Source organism: Sceloporus undulatus, unplaced genomic scaffold, assembly GCF_019175285.1.
Source record: "Sceloporus undulatus isolate JIND9_A2432 ecotype Alabama unplaced genomic scaffold, SceUnd_v1.1 scaffold_13, whole genome shotgun sequence".
NCBI lineage: Eukaryota > Metazoa > Chordata > Lepidosauria > Squamata > Phrynosomatidae > Sceloporus > Sceloporus undulatus.
This window is the reverse complement of record NW_024802935.1, coordinates 6690948-6696545: the sequence shown is the minus strand read 5'-3', so window position 1 is coordinate 6696545 and position 5598 is coordinate 6690948.

Below are 5598 nucleotides of genomic sequence, written 5' to 3'. Positions count from 1 at the left end.
TTGCATGGCAACAGAAGGATAGAAAGTCCTCGATCTGTGGATCTGTTTGTTTACAGGCAGTTAGTGTTATAGTTAATGTTATTGTTAGTGTTAATGCATCGACGCTTGAAGCTCAGTATGTCCAAAACAGAGCTTCCCGTTTTTCCACCTAAGTCTACTCTTCAATACGCCTTTTCTGTTTCTGTTGATGATATTTCTATTCAACCAGTCCAGGAAGCCTGTAGTCTTGGTTTTATTTTTGACTCTTCTGTGTTGTGTATCCCTCAGATCCAGACCACAACCAAGACTTGGAGATTCTTTTTATACAATATTGCCAAAATCTGACCATTTCTCTCTGCCTCTACTGCCAAGATTCTGGTCTATCCCCTAGTGGTCTCGCGACTTGATTTCTGTAACCTCCTTCTGGCTGGGCTTCCTCTTTCTCACCTCCATCCTTTAATTTCTGTCCAGCATTCAGCTGCATGCATTATCACATCCGCCCACTGCTCCGACCATATCTCTCCTTTATTATCATCCCTTCACTGGCTCCCCTTCCGTATTCAGTATAAGCTCTTGTTGTTGACTTTTAAAGACCTGCATGGGCTGGCCCCTCATTATTTATTTGAACTTCTTTCTCCATACATTCCCATTCTTGCTCTCCGTTCTAGTAGTCAAGGTCTGCTGTCTCAGCCTAGGATTTTCACTGCCCCGTCCCGGATTTGTCCCTTTTCACTTGCTGCCCCTCACTCCTGGAACCTACTTCCCCCACGAACATGGGCCATCACTTCTTTAACCAGTTTCAAAACTGAGTTGAAGACCATCTTGTTCAGAGAAGCGTTCCCAGGCATTGCGTGACTATTATTTGCTATTTGATGTTTTTAATTTGTTGCCTGCTTTATTTTATTGAACCTTCTCCTGTATTGTTATGTATCAAGCTATTCTTTCTTAGATTGTATGCCATGGACAGGTTTACTTTATCCTTTTTATTGTTTGTATGTAAATATACAGTGCTATATAAATAAAGCATAATAATAAGAATAAGAATAAGAATGTTAGTGTCATTGTTAGTGTTATACTTGAAAATTTTACACTGTAACAATCATATCTGTAAGCATAATTAAGTGAATGTTATTGCTGCAAATATGTTACTGAAAGTTGAAAATTGACTATTTAAGTATAACATATAGGTTGTGTCTCCTTTATCCAAAATGCTTGGGACCAGACGTGTTTGGGATTTTGGAATACCTGTATTTGCATATACATATATAATGAAATATCTTGGAGATGGGATCCAAATCTAAACACAAAATGTTTCATATACATCTTATACACAAAATCTGAAGATAATTTTATACAAATTTTTACAAATAATTTTGTGAATGCAACAAAGTTTGGTGGCTTTGCTACATAATAATCTATGAGCAGATATGGATGTTGCACAACTGTGTCGTTCCCATACTCAAACATATTCTCACACTAATTCCCACACTGAACCATCAGAAAGCAAAGGTGTCATGCCAGCCATGAAAAAGTTTTGTTTTTTGGAATATTTTGTGTTTTGGTATTCCAGATAAAGGAATACTGTGTAAAGGAACCTGTGGTAGTAACTATAAGTAATTAATTTAAAGTAACTAAACATAGCATTATTAAATTAGTAACTACAGTAGAAATTTCTCAGTTTGTGACTTATTCTCTGCAAAATTCACACATGGTTGTTTTTACACAAAAAATTCAGTAATTGCTGTGCATAAAATTTTATGTAGCTATATTATTTTATCCACAGAAAAGGTGGTTTCCCATGTTGCCATAATTGTCCACTAAAACCTGGGACAAAATGTGGGACAAAATCTAGATCAAACTGTAGGACAACTGCAGGACAAAACTCAGCCCAAAATGTAGGACATTTAAGGTCCCCCATTTTTCTTAAATGTCCTACATTTTGGGCTGAGTTTTGTCCTGCAGTTGTCCTACAGTTTGGTCTAGATTTTGTCCTACATTTTGTCCTGGGTTTTAGTGCACAATTAGGACAACCCTACAATGCAGAATATGTTGTTTCCATGTGTGAATTTTATGCAGAATACATCCAAATTGCCAACAGGTTTAGTAAACTCTGTGTTTTAAAGAAAAATCCATGGAACAGAAAGAAGCTTTTTAACATTACACCTTGTTTCTTCCTGGAGGAAATGTAGTAAATTGCATCCCTATTAACTAGTGTGGGATTTTCCACACTTTTATACCTACTCCAAGTTGATAAACTTTTTTTTTTGGCATGGTAATAGTGGGTGTGTATATAGAACTACATGCTAAACCAGTATTCTGAAATATATTTTTAAAACCTTTGAAAAGATATTACCAAACTGAAGAATTAAAGTAAAGATACAATTTTCTTTTAAGATTTTGAAGAAGATGACTACTCCTGTTACTCTTATTTCTGCTTGGCTCAAAATTTAAATTATATATATATATATATATATATATATATATATATATATTGTCCTGAGGCTTGTATTATTGTTTGGTTTGGTTTGGTTTTTTATCTAACATTATAAAGTGAAATTTGCATTGATGGTACTAGATAAAAATAATAATCCTTGTGTGCTTGGGCTCCTCATAGAGTTCATCTCACTATGCACTGAGGCATTGAGTAATTAATACAGATGATCATGGCCAAGGGTTAAAAAGTTACCACAGTGTGTGGCCATAATGCAGCATAATGTGATTATATTAAACACAAAAAGGGGTAGAGTCATCAGTTCTTCTACATTTTCCACTGAGAATTTTCTACTCTTTTCTTCCACCTGTCCACGGAATGATTCATTACATCTGAAGCAAGCAAACATAGCTTGAGTAACTTGCCTATGTTGCCTATGGCTGATTTAAGCCTGCAGTAGATCACTGCTTCCATTAAAGAATCATGAATGTTCTTGTTCTTGTATGTACATTTTGTTAATAAGGAGAAAAAATCAGCCCTGGGCCATTCTAGAAACCGTGTACTGAAGAAAAATAGTAGTAGTAGAACACTGTGACCTGAATTCTTTTGGTTTTAGGGGGAAAGCTCTGGCTGGGAATTGATATTTTTACAGCAGAAGTAACCTAGAAGTCACTTCCAGGTGTCTCATTGTTTCAAAAAAGGCCTCTTCCAGACCAAATTCTTTTATGAGATCCATTCAGCAAATTGTAGTAAGGTGAATCTGCACATACATATATTCCATTCATTTGAAGGTATACTTTCGTTGTGACTAATAATAGGTTTCAAGGCAGTCATATCTTTTCCTTTTCCTTTTTAAAAAGTGCAACAACGAAATGAAGATAAAGCTGCCTAGCATGTCTCAAGCCAGGTTTTCACCAGCTAAAGAAGTCTATAATGTTATGTAACATTTCGTACGGGGGGGGGGGATTCATTTGCTACTATGTGATACAATTGGAGAATCACAATTTGTTAGTCCCAAACTAGGTTGCACAAACTTTGCTCCTTTTTCTGGCTTCTTCAACATCATATCAAAAAATAGCATGCTTCCAGATTGTTCTGATATTCTTCCCTCCGAACAGGGAAATATCCCACCAAAGTAATAAATGAGAATAGTATATCACACCTTTCTCTGAGGGAATTCTTAAAGGTTATTGGGGCAAAAAGCACCGAAGGCAGGAAGCAGTGAAAAAGAAATTATTTAATGGGGCGAATGTGTCCAGAAAGATGGGAGATCACAACAGGCTTGCTGTATTATTTTTGTAAGGTACCAAATAAGCTGCTTCTTGGCTCTTATTTTACAGAAATTCCCTCCTGCTGTGCTAATGAGGTGAAAAGTGACCTGCCTGCTTATGTTCTGGCTCCATACTTAGTAATGGTGTAACATGCTGCATAGCTAGCTGCCTTCCTGCAATGTATTTTAGATTAGATCCTGAAATATAAAACAGATGTTCCTACATTCTCTAAAAGAGACTATGAAATTTCAGATCTTTCTTTGCTTTCTTAATCCACTGCACCATAGAAGACCTCATGCTGAAGGGCTGCTGCACATTCTTCTCCGTAATTGTTTTAGTTGTTTCAGGGTGTATGTATGTGCTTCAACATATGTCATCCAACTGTCCACAGCTGCCAACTGTCTACAAATCTCACAGAAATCAGCATGTGCAAGATATGGACAAGATGCAAAAGTCGCTCACTTATTCTTCTCCACTGCTCTGTGTTCTTCTCTAAATATGCTGTTATTATTATTTTCTTTATTCATTGTCATTATGGAAACAGGTAAACTAAGTTGGAGAGTACCTAGAAGAGATACAAGAAATAACTTAATCAAATTTCAGTGGCAATTTTGGCATTGATTTCATTCATTCTCCCTTAGACTGTGGGAGGAAGATATGAGAGGCACTTATCAACCATGTTTGTCATGCTGCACATGTCAGCTTCACCCAACTGCTGCTTATTTCTCTAGAATTTCCACATTAATAAGTCTGCAAAGAAAACCTGGCAGCCCAGGTTTTCAATCCTGATGGACACTGGGTTTCTCACCAGATATTCTTGCTTACTTTCTATATGCATAGTAAGCACATGTTCCATCCATTATTTTCTCAGTAATGTCATGTGAAATATTTTCGAGTCAAAAAGTTTATGAGGAAATTAAAAACTTTAAATTTAAAACTTCTTATTTGGAGAAATGAAAGCCAACTCTTACATGTTATTTGGGTACCAAAAGCGATAGATTCCTGCAACAAATAAAACTCAGGCTCCATCCACACTGCAAAAGTAATCCAGTTTTGCACCCCTTTAACTGTCATGGCTCAATACAATGGAATTCTTGGAACTATAGTTTTGTGAGACATTTAGCCTTCTCTGTCAGAAAGCTCTGATGCTACAACAAACTACCATTTTCAGAATTCCATGGTCAAATGAAATGAAATGATGACATCTCTCAAATAAGCAGTGAAAAGAAATATGACTTTTGAACTAGGTTTATATAGAGTTGGCCCTACCATTAGGCAAAACCGTGTGGCTACTTTCATCAGAGGATTATTAGCAGAAAATTGAGTGTTACTGAATTTGTTATTTGACTGCTAAGAATGAAGAAAGCTATTTGTGGGATTTTTTTGCCTCATGTGCCAAAATTCCTTGACTGAAGTTGGCTTGAATGAGTATGGGGTTCTATTAGCTGCTCTGCCTAAGACAGAATAATATATTGGGCCAGACCTATATTGCCAATAGATTATGGTTCTTAAGTAGATTTGGAGTCAATGAGAACATTAAATGGGAAAAGACATAAAGATTTTATTGGTAAAAATACACTATGTGGTTACAGTGCTTACTTCCCTTCAGCTATTCCACATTTTCATTACAGACATAGCCTTATTATTTGGAAGGAATGAACAGCTGAAATTGGCACTCAAGACATGCATGTACATCAGAGCAGGACTTGTAAAGGTTACATTTTTGGATAATAATACCCAAGTGTTTCCCAGGCAATCTGGCTACTAGCCATGCTGGCTGAGAGACTGTGAGAGTTGTGATGAACAAGTGACTCTCTAAACTCAGAGTTATTGCCTACATAAAACATGGCTTCCAGACCTAGTTCCTTCCTTCCTTCCTTCCTTCCTTCCTTCCTTCCTTCCTTCCTTCCTTCCTTC